This window comes from Ornithodoros turicata, chromosome 2 (genome assembly GCF_037126465.1).
Source record: "Ornithodoros turicata isolate Travis chromosome 2, ASM3712646v1, whole genome shotgun sequence".
NCBI lineage: Eukaryota > Metazoa > Arthropoda > Arachnida > Ixodida > Argasidae > Ornithodoros > Ornithodoros turicata.
Genome location: NC_088202.1, coordinates 90,413,227 through 90,425,746, shown reverse-complemented (window position 1 = coordinate 90,425,746; position 12,520 = coordinate 90,413,227).

Genomic DNA, 12,520 nt, shown 5'->3' with positions numbered 1-12,520 from the left:
CTCGTATATTCTCTTTACTCATCATCAGTGATCTTCATTACAAAAGCATATCGTGTTAGACTTTTTTGTTTGCGTTTCACAGACTGGGTACACGAGGGCCAAAATGACAAAATCACAACTGTTTCAAGCTCCAAATAGTCCTGTTGCAATTTGAAGACCATATGTGGAGCTGCATTTTTTCGAACATGCTCCACATAACAAGCATGACAAACTTTTCTCACGCTGCAGTTGTATCCAACAAAAGCATATGAGCGCTGGAGAAGGACATTCAGTTTGGCACAACCGCGCCTGCAAATAATCAGAACAAATAAAGGAAGAAGCAAACAAACATAGAAGGGCTGTACTTCAAAAAGAGATAAGTCCTGTGTCTCAAGGAGGTGTTACCACTTTCTAAGTAACTTAATTGATTAAGCTTACATCACTATACCTGATTAACTGTCCTAAAGAGTGTGATCTAATTGCGTGAAGTAATTATTTGGGCTGCTTCGGTGTGTCCATATTTGCGAGGCAAAGCACCGCTGTCGTTTACTAAGAGACTCGTGCTAAGGCGATGCTTGATATAAATCATACTAAACGCATACACGGCTAAAACAACGGCTGTGATTCTACAGAACGATCTCTTTCTGCCATGCGAGTATATCTCTTCCCGGACCGTTCTTTATGGAACAATTTTTGTCCAGAACGCAGTACGGGATATTATATACATGGTTGTTGTTAACCTCAAGTCGTTTCTTATTGAAATATTGGCTGGGAAACGTGCTGTAGTACAATCCCCAGCGCTGCACTGCAGTGACGGTCTAGTTTCGGAATGCAAAACATAACGTAATTAAGAATCGAACGGCAGGACACCTGTGAAACACTGTTAGGATACATCAGTATACTGGCACCTTACAAAATTGTGTGATGACATACAACGACAAATGCTTGCGGCGCAATAAATACTCACAATCTCTGTTGCCTCCCATTGTTTTCTATGGGCGCACACAGCACTTTAGGGCCCACCAACATGGCGGCCCGAAGGCACGCCTCTCCCCCACGAGCCCCTCTCTCATGCGCGATCCAGCCTTTATACATAGAGATCAGTGAAATAAACAACTCATGGTTGCCAGACGTATCGAACCCGCAAGCAGAATCTAACGGTTCCCAGACCTCCGACACATTACATCGAAGTGATGGAACAGTTTCACCACGGTCTCTCAATACTCTCTCTGGTCAGAAAGCAGGTTTCAAAAAATCGATTATTTCGTAATATATTCAATACACGAGATGTCACACCATAACTTTAGCAACAACACCTACAGGTGCTCCCGATCCTTATACCGCGCAATTTAATCCTTATACCGTGGAATTTAATCCTCATGCCGCCACTTTTAATCCCTGTTTCGCTGAATGTAATCCTTATGCCCCCACTTTTAATCCCTATTAGCTGGGATTTAATCTTTCTGTTAAATTTAATCCTCGTGCTGCCAATTTTAATCCTTCTGTCGTGGAATTTATCCTATATTCTCGGGTTGTCTTTTCATTACTCTTTTCACTACAATGCGACAAGTGTGGGACTACCTGTAAGATTTATTACCTGTTTTGACTGTTTCCTCGTTTGCAACTATACACTGACTTTTTTGTGACTATCACTGCTCAATGCACTACTATGTGATAGTATGGGACTACCTGAAAATTTATGACCTGATATGATTATTTCTTTGTTTACTGCTATAAATTGACTTTTTATGACTATGCCTATTTTATGCTGCACTATGGTATGCTATGGGACTACCTGCATGATTTATTACCTATTTTCTTGTTTATGGCTATAAATTGACTTTTTATGACTATATGCCTACTCTATGCACTACTGTGGGATGGTATGGGACTACCGGCATGATCTATGACCTGTTATGACTATTTTCTCGTTCACAGTCATAAACTGACTTTTTTATGACTATGCCTACTATGCACCACTATGCTATGGGACTACCTGCAATGTTTATGATCAGTTATGACTATTTCCTCGTTTGCAGCTATAAACTGACTCCTTTCTGACTATACCTGTTAAATGCACTATTATGCGATAGTATGAACTACCTGCATGACCTATGACCTGTTATGAGTGTTTGCTTGTTTACAGCTACAAATGATCTTTTTGTGACTACTCTGTGCACTACAATAGGATACAACAAGAACAACTTTATTTTAAGATGATGAACGGGGAGTTTCATCGCCATGCAGAGGCGATACTCTACCCCATTGCTGGTGGTGATGTGAGGAATGAAATAATGAGCCCCTTCACAATAAGGATCGAAGTCCGAATGTGCCCAGAAAGGTCAAAATAGCTTCGAGCGCAGAGCGTTGGTGACATGGATTCGACCAAGGGTACTATGAGACTACCTGCACGATTTATGACATGTTATGACTGTTTCATGTTTGCAGCTTCAAATGAACTTTTGATAAATACGACTAGTATTTCTTGCACTCCAATGGGGTAATATAAGACTCTGTGGTTTATGACCTGTTACGACAATTTCCTGGGTTACAGCTACAAATGGACTTCTTATAATTACGACTACTCCTCACCACTATGGGATAGTATAAGGCTACCTTCATGTTTTTTTACCTGTTGACAGCTACAACGTAATGTAAACATAACGATAACGCTTGCTATGTGAGAATTCAAGATCGGGGCCCACGTCATTTTAACACAGAAGGCCTGTGACGCGCAAAGAGGTAAATGCAGCGATAAATTGTAAGGGAACATGAAAGCATTACAAAGAACTGATGACCAGGCTGTGATACTGTGATATGTGCCTGTCATTGCTGACCAACTTGCATTTGGAAAGAGGCGTGAAAAAGAAATGGGCCTTTTTTATGAATGTCATATTTCAATTGTTCTTGTTCCCAGGCAACTTGAAGCTTGTGTTGTGTCTGTTTGTATGTTCCAGCTTCAGAACAATTACTCCGGGTAGCTCGCGGTCGCTCCAGGTAGTCCCATACTATCCCATAGTAGTGTATGTAGTAGTCATAGTCATAAAAAGTCCATTTATAGGTGTAAACAAGGAAATACTCATAAAATGTCATATATGATGCAGGTAGTCCCATACTACCTGTTGTAGTGCATAGGGTAGTCCTAGTAATAAAAAGACAAATTATAGCCGTAAAGTAAATAGTCAAAACAGGCCATAAACCATGCAGGTAGTCCCATACCATCCCATTGAGTGCATAGAGTAGTAGTAGTCACAAAAAGTCAATTGATAGTTATAAACAAGGAAATAGTCATAACAGATCACACATGATGCAGGTAGTCCCATACCATTCCATAGTAGTGCAAGAGTAGGCATAGTCATAAAAATCAATTGATAGCCATCAACAAGGAAATAGTCATAACAGGTCATAAATCATGCAGGCAGTCCCACAGCATCCCATAGTAGTGCATAGAGTAGGCATAGTCACAAAAAAGTCTATTTATGGCTGTACACGAGGAAGTAGTCAAAACACGTCATAAATCATACAGGTAGTCCCATACCATCCCATAGTAGTGCACAGAGTAGGCATAGTCATAAAAAGTCAATTTATAGCAATAAACACGGAAATTGTCATAAATCATGCAGGTAGTCCAATAGCATCCCATAGTACTGCCACGTGGTACTGCATAGAGCAGCTAGGCATAGTCATAAAAAGTCAATCTATAGCCGTAAACAAAGAAATAGTCATATCAGGTCATAAATCATGCAGGTAGTCCCATACTATCACATAGTAGTGCATTGAGCAGTGATAGTCACAAAAAGTCAGTGTATATAGCTGTAAACGAGGAAACAGTCAAAACAGGTAATAAATCTTGCAGGTAGTCCCACACTGTCGCATTGCAGTGAAAAGAGTAATAATGAAAAGATAACCCGAGAATTTAGGATTAAATTCCACGGCATAAGGATTAAAATTGGTAGCACGAGGATTAAGTTTAATTGAAGAATTAAATACGACGGGAAGACTCTGCTTACTCGTCGACGGGACCTAACTAAGAGCACGACCTACTAGTAGATTATAACGACCATGTCGTGGACACCAGAGCCGTATATTAAAAGGGAGTCTGGCCATTAAATGGGTCATGCCTATACCTGAAGCTCCACCTACTTTTTCAGCTTCCGACCAATGAAGTCTTGAAATATGGGGCGCTATCAATCAGCCCATCCTCACTATTTGCCCTGCTACCCAACATGGGTAGCGCCATTTTGGGTGGCAAGTGAATTGTATGGGATTGAAATGGATACCTCTCGCAATCTGCAAAAGTAGTGGATTGTTGGATGGATGGATGGATAGTGGCTGTTCCCTTTGTAGCGGGCGGTGACGTTGCACCACCTAGCCAGAGAAAGAAGAAATAAGTGTTAAACTAAAGTGTTAAAAAGACTAAGCTTAATCATTTGTGACCCCAATTTTAGTACTGACTACCGTTGATAAGCTTCCTCTTCCACCAGTAGTTCAACCTGGCCTTCGTTATTCCGACTGCCTCGGAATCCACCTCACCCTCCTCATTCCCATTCCTCCCTCGGTCCCGGATGAAGTCCCTTGCATTCTAGGATGACGTGCGCGGTGGTCTCTTCTCCTTGGCACAAGTCGCATCGCGTGCTGATGCCAGGTTGAAATTTTGCATAATGCGTTTTAGTCCTCATCATACCGGTTCTGGTCTCGAACAGCAGCGCGCTCCCCTGGGAATTATCAAAAAAGCTCTTCTTGGCGATGTCTTTCTCTCTGTACAGTCCCAGCGCCCTCTTCCCCTCCATATGTGAACGCCAGACTTCTGACTCAGATTCCTTAACTTGATTTTTAATGCTTTTCTTTTCGTGCTTGGATTTCGTAAGGTATTTAGACGCGAGCTTCCTGGTGCGCTTCCTCCCCCGCTTGTCCACGTTCTTCAAGTGGCGTGCCGATGAGTAGCGCCCCTGGCGGACCGTGCGGACGGGCCCCTCATAGGGGCTGCTGATTGTGACATGGTCGTTATAATCTAGTAGGTCGTGACTAAGAGTCAGTCAATCAGGGCTGTGTTTTCAACGGCCGTAGCCAATCACGAACGTGCTTTCAGCGGTCGTGGCCATGAAGACGAACCACCCTCGTCTGCGAGCAGTGATTGAACGTCCCCACGTACTAAATAGGAGAACTTGAAAATAAAGCGCAAAATGGCCCCATATCTTTCTCCAAACTGATTTTCTGGGAAGTGTGTTGCACTTTTGTCTACATATTCCGGTCTGCAGGTTCCAAGTTTGCTGCAGTCATTTGAGAGTTCTTGAATTCGCAGAACGGCGAATTGCAGTAGCAGACGAATTCTGACTTTATGTGTCCACGACCCCAAGAACACACACGGTCCTCAGGATGTCCCCACAGTATCATCGTGTCCTTGTCCTTCTAGGTGTATGCCCCAGCCCAGACGGAAATAAAATGCCCACGGTTGTCCAGAGGATATCCGAAGCCGGACATGCGGATGTCCGTGGGATATCAGCTATTTTCCACCAGACGTCCTAGGGACGTCCGAGTGGCCACCTCGCGGACATTCCGAAATACGTCCTTTCCAGGACGAGCCACGGACGTGTCTACTCAGAGTGTTTTTATAGATATCTATTACTAATTATATCCGTTCCTGCAACTAGAGCATGTGTTCACCATGAAACCACTTGTCACACGTAGAACGTCCTGAAGATGACACTCGCGGACTGTCCGTTGAAGAGTCATTCAGGTACGACCTGTGCCCGTCCCTGTGGGTAGATAGCGGGACGAGAAATATTACTTTGTTTAGTTTACCTGCTCAGACTCCTTAAACACATTTGTTTTGAAAGAAAATATAATAAAGTCACTGAAAAGGTTAGCCAGCTGTAGGACTCGAACCCACATCTTCTGGATTGCCGGCTGCACCAATTTAGCTAAGCTAACACAACTCCTCAGCGACTTCCAACGGTGCGTCATCTGAAGGGACAAACCAGCCACTCTCTCTCACTCATCTTCCTTTCACTCTTACATTTTTGCTCACTCATTCTTCTTTCATCGTTAATTTCTTAGGCAACTTGAGGCTTTGTATGTATTTGTCCTTTCAATGTTGTTCCAGCCTCAGAACATCAGTTCTCTCACATTTGTTTTGTTTTTTGGGCCGATTCTTTGACCCGATTGACATTCTTCTGAAATAAAGGGTGGTCCAGCGTAAAGTTACCTGCCTCCGAAAAGGATGACTGTCTACGATACATGGAGCATTTCTCGAGGAAAGGACAGAAACGCGCGATTCCGTCGCACTGCTTTTGACTTTCAAAAGTCCTACCTGAATGTCTCACACCAAAACGAGTAAGAAACATAGACTTTGCAGTGATACAGAGCTAATACTTCAATCAATTCCTCGCTTTTAGTTTTTTTTTTTTTTTTTTTTTTTTTTGCGTAATCGATGGAAACATGGACAGCTAACCCTTTGCTTTGTGTCGCAGACGAGCCTGGCTCTCGAATTTACGAAGGGTCGGGTAATAAGTAATAAATAGCATCTGTTTTTGCTTCGGAAGAGAATTCTATTACCTTTCGGAGTGGGTTTCTCGGACTTTTCTCTGTGCCTTTTGTATTTCTCTCTGCTTTCTTTTTAAATCTCTGCGCTTATTGTCCGTCATGGAATGTACTAGGACCAGCCAGAATTATTGTGGCAGTTAGCCAAGATGTATGGAGTCAGTATGCAACTGTTTTCTCTGCAAAAAAAAAAAAAGAAACATTGATATGGGTTCTCTGATGAGTTGGGGGCTATTTTATAATTGTGCATACTGAAAAAAGGGATATGAATATAAAAGAAAATTGTGCATCCTAGAGATGCTCTAGCACTGTTCTCAAGTTGTCCTCACGTAGGATCTGTGGGATGATCTGAGGATACCATGGGGACGCTATACAGGGTGTCCCAGAAAACGTGTCATTGAATTATAATAAAAAAAACTACGCCACCTAGAATCATGCGGTCAACGGCATTTGTTCTTATTAGGTTTTTGCCACCTTGTAAAGTTAATGTCATGTACCTCAAGTTTAATTATGCAAATATTTGCGAACTGAACTCAGAAATTTGCCAAGGGAAGGTCACTTTTTTACCCCACCAATATGAAGAGCGTACCGAATTCACTCCAATTCATGATAATTGACAGTGATATTCACGAGCTATCCCATCGGAAAAAATAGCCGAATATCATGCTTTTCGGAGCACCGGACCATAACGCGCGATGTCTTTTTGAGCGCAATCGCTCGCAGTGCGACGAAAGGAGGTTCCGAAGCCAGCCCAAAGAGTGATAGTAGAAAAAGTAACAGTTCTTAAAATTGGGAGAGGGAAAGCATTATCTCAGCGAAAGTCGGACGTGATAAGCCATGCCTGCGTTATCTCTTTTTGCGATGCCGGGGTGGGCTGGGTTTCCAACCTTCTTTCGTCGGACTGACAAAGATTGCGCTGAAAAATTCATCGTGCGCTATTCTGTGCGACCTCCGTAGAGCATGATGTTCGGCTATTTTTTCCGATGGGATAGCTCCTGAATATCCCTGTCAATTATCATTAATTTGAGTAAATTAGACACGCTCTTCACATTGGTGGGGTAAAAAAGTGACATTTACTAGGCAAATTTCCGAGTTCAGTTCGCAAAAATTTACATAATTAAACTTACGTTACACGACATTCACATGAGGAGGCGGCAAAAACACAGTAAGAACAAATGCCGTTGACCGCATGACTCTAGGTGGTGTAGTTTTTTTATTATAATTCAATGACACGTTTTCTGGGACACCCTGTATAGTGCCAAAATGACATGTTGAAGATGATTTGAGGATCAGATTCACCGTCCTGGGGATGTCACTCCCATCCATGCATGAAGGATATCCCTGGGATAACAGTGTGTTGTTCGGGACGTAGCCAAGGAGGAGGCAGTAAGCAGGCGTTCTGTATCTAGGTGGCGTTGGCTTTACCCGTGCTTTTTCCCTTTTTCTACAAGGATTAAAAGTGCCGGCATAGGGATTAAATCCAGCGAAACAAGGATTAAAAGTGGCGGCATGAGGATTAAATTCCACGGTATAAGGATTAAATTCAACGGTAAGGAGGAGGAGGCAATAAGCAGGTTCAGGTTCAGGTTGTGCCTTTCCCCTTTAAATCGGGGCAGGTCTCCTCAATGGATCCACTGGCACTAAAAAATAAAAGCAATAAAATAGGGCACTGGTCAGTTTTGGTATGGTGGTCGTTGATGGGCTTGACGCAGGAGGCTTCTTGTCTGTTTCTCCCAGATCAGTGGTTTCTCCCAGTTGGTGAGGTGGCGCTTCGTTGATGATGATGATGTTGCCGATGTCGCTCTCGTCTGTTCTGTTTGTGGGAGTGTTGAGTCCAAGTGCGGTGGCGACATCTTCGCATTCTGGGCGGGTGTTTCTGGTGGCTGCGCATCGAAACATGACGTGCTCTAGATCCTCTTGTTCCTCACCGCATAGGATGCATTTTTGGTCGTTCTGGGGTCCGAACAGCTCTGCCAGCCGTTTACGTGTCAGGAGGGCGCCAGTCCTTGCTTGAAATATCAGACCGCTTTGGTGGTCACCGTTGTGGTAGGCTGAGGGCGATGGTTCTTCCTTGTGTTGATGGTATAATTTCATGCTTTGTTTTTTGCTTGTTCGTTGTCTCCAGTAGTCCTTTTCGATTTGGCTCATTTCCTTGTGTATCGTCCTGTTCCATTCTGTTGCGGTTTTTGCTTTGTGTCGACTTGTTCCCTTACTGCATTCGGAGTCGATACGTCCCATTCGTTTTGTCCATTCCGTTTTCACGCCTTTGTACCGAATATGGTGGAATATTTTCTTCGCTGTTCCGTTTGGAGGCAGATGAATAAGTCTTCCCAGATATCGTGTTTTGGACCTTGCCTCTCGGTACTCGAAAGTAGACCAGCCGATCTCTCCGTCTATTGCTGCATTCGCTCTGGCCAGGTTTCGGCCCAATATCCACTTCCCTATTTCTCTCTGTTGACGTTCCAATGCTGCCATAGTTGCAGAGTCGTAGCATAGGGCTTCGTTTGCGTATGTTGCCTGTGGAACTGCTACGGTTTTCCAAAGAATTCTCCCTACGACGTGTGTATTGTAGGAGTGCCGGGCCAAGTGCCATGTGTGGCCTTTCGTTTTTGTGGCTTTCCAGGTAGTCTGTGTTGTTTTCGAGGAGTACGCCGAGGTATTTGTATTGGTCAGTTTTAGTTATCTCGAAATTTTGTATTGAGAAGGTCAGTTCGCTTGTGTTGTTGGTGTTGCCTTTCCCGATCTTCATCCACTTTGTTTTTTTTCCTACTAAATTTCATCCCTTTCAATGTCGCTTCTTCTGTGCATATATTCAGCAGGTCCTGGAGGTCATTCGGCGATTTTGCAAGGAGCAGGACGTCATCCGCGAAAGCGATGACAGGGATGCTTGTTGTGTCCACTGTTGTTATCTCTATTCCTCTGTTGCTGGCTTCTAACTTTTCGAGTAGCTCGTTCAGGAACAAGTTGAACAAGGTGGGTGCGTGCGATCTGTATCTAGGTGGCGTTAGCTCTACCCGTGCTTTTTCCCTTTTTCTGGTGAACCGGAGGTTTCTCCACACCTCACATCAGATTAGATCGTTTCTGAAAATTTTTCACACCCCACCTCAATATTTTTTTTCTATAAGTTTTTCTCGTATTATCCTACTCCTGTAAATTTTCCTCACCTTAATTATTTTCCTTGATTTTGCAGGCCAAAAATATGCGTTTAGAAAAAGGCAGCTATTATTCGATATTTTCTCAAATAGACGACTTCAGAAAATCCCAGAGTGCTTAGCGCCGCTTTGAACTGTGGGAGCTTACTCATACGAAAGAAACGGGTGGCCTCCAAACTGTTTCGATTTCTCCCCTACCAGTCCATTGTCCACGACGAGTCAAGGTCAGCAAAAGCGAAACGTGAAGGATTATTCCTAAAGGGTGAACCGCATGGCACGAAAAACTGTCCGAAAACTGTCCGAACCGAAATCGGGACCGAACTTTTTTCTGTGCATCATCGCATGCTACCGAAATGCACCCCGAATTTCGGCCGAAGACTTCTGGCCTTGGGGAACATCGCCTTTCAACCATACAGGTCAATGAGATAATCCCCGTATTCATAGGGGTAGAAGTCGCACACACGGCAACAGTCAACTCCATTGCTACGTCATCGTTGCTATGGTTCTCCTTCCGGCTGGATAGCCATTGGATGCTTCTACTTTTTCGGTTGGCGTCACTTCCCATTTCGGAGGAGAAATCTGGCTGGGCCAGATCGGGCCGAATTCGGCACGGAATTCTGTTCTCCGAAAAAGTTCGGTCCCGAATTCGGTTCGGAAAGAATTCGGACGCTTTTCGGGCCATGCGGTTCACGCTTAAAAGCGATAAAACCCCGGTGTAGGGGACACAGAGAGACAAAACAGACAGTGCCTCGTCTGTTTTGTCTCTCTGTGTCCCCTGCACCGGGGTTTTATCGCTCTTAGGATGTACCACCAAACAGCTCGGTTTTTATTGCTTTTTAAGGATTATTGTGCGTTCCCTCACTCAGCAAGCGCCCAGGATGCAATGCGTGCACAAAGAGCACTGGAATTTTCTGAAGTCGTCTATTGGGTTGGCGATACTCGCGGTCGCGGGGATCACGGTTAGAACAACGTTTATAGAGTTGCGGATGAAGAAACGAACGCAAGCACGTATAAAACTATTTTCTGCCCTGCGCTGTTTTGATTGGTTTTGATGCTTCCGTCATCGCGTGACTGCGAACGTGCGACAAGGCCTAGCGAATCGTGCGAGCAGCTGCTTTTAGTTCGAATTCCGTTTTATTCGAACACATCTTCGGTCCCCTTCAAGCTCGAATTAATGGGATCGCATGGGCGTTCCCAGGATTTTTTTTCCGGGGGTTCCAGGATTTTCTTTTTTTTGGAGGGGGGCAGAGAGTGCAACACATCCCACCTCCTTCCCTGGAGACGAACGCTGCGGATTGTGCGGGTCTTCACGGGTTCATCAGGAGAGAAATCATGACCTATGAATAAAGAGTGCGAAAGTTTCACAAGTGACCTTGACGCTCCAGGGGGAGGGGGGCCCCTCTCGGTACGCCCATGCGGGATTGCAATGTACATACAGGGTGTCCAGGGCGTCATTGCATTATAATTTTTAAAAAAACTACGCCACCTAGAATCATGCGGTCAACGGCAATTTGTTCTTAGGTTTTGCCACCTCCTGATGTGAATGTCATGTATCGTAAGTTTAATTATGTAAATATTTGCAAGCTGAACTGGGAAATTTGCCAAGTAAAGGTCACCTTTTTACCCCACCAATATGAGGAGCGTGCCGAATTCACTCAAATTCATGATAATTGACAGTGATATTCACGAGCTATCCCATCGGAAAAAATAGCCGAACATCATGCTTTTCGGAGCACCGGACCATAACGCGCGATGACTTTTTGAGCGCAATCGCTGATATTGGGAGAGGGAAAGCATGATCCCAGCGAAAGCAGGATGCGATAAGCCACGTCTGCGTTATCTCTTTCTGCGATGCCAGTGTGGGCTGGATTTCCAACCTCCTTTCCTTGGACTGACAACGCTATCCTCTGGGAGCTAGGTAGAGCATATGTTCTACTTCCGATGAAATAGCTCCTAAATATCCCTGTAAACTATCATTAATTTGAGTAAATTAGACACGCTCCTCACATTGGTGGGGTAAAAAAGTGACCTTACTAGGCAAATTTCAGACTTCAGTTCGCAAATAATTACATAATTAAACTTACGTTACGCGTAGGGTTGCCAACAGGCCGGTATTATACCGGCACGGCCGGTTATTTGCTCGCTCTGCCGGTTGCCGGTAGGAAGGTGATACCGGCAGCCTTTTGCCGGTATTGCTCTGCCGGTATCTGCGCTCTGCCGGTTTTGCCGGTGTGACTCAAGACCTTTCATATGGGCTTTTGCGGGGTTTTCCCTTCAACATTCCACTACAGCTTGAATAAATCTGGAGCATAGCCCAACTCCGCAGTCACCAGTTGTTTCCTTAGTTATTCATTTAAATCATTATTATTATTACACACAGGAACATATGTTTCCTCGTATTATCTTGAGCTCTCTCTATATCTGTTTTCTGTGTGCGCTCTTCTACCCCTCACCCACTTCCCTTTCCCGCGAGCCTTTCCCCCTATTCCACCCCCTCTCCCTCAGCCGGTATTTTTCACTACGAAAGGCGGCAACCCTAGTTACGCGATATTCACATCAGGAGGTGGCAAAAACCTAGTACGAACAAACGCCATTGACTGCATGATTCTAGGTGTAGTTTTTTTTATTATAATTCAATTACATGTTTTCTGGGACACTCTGTATACAGCAACAGTTTCTTTCAAAACTATGTCGAGTGGATGAAAAGTGAACGGCTTAAAGATAGTCTTTCGCGATGGCCCGTAATTCTAATTTTAATCACCCTATGCCTATTTCTGGTTCAGCTTATTTGTATTAATTACTTTCATACTTTGTCCATACTTTGATTAATTTGTAGGCGTATCCATTTT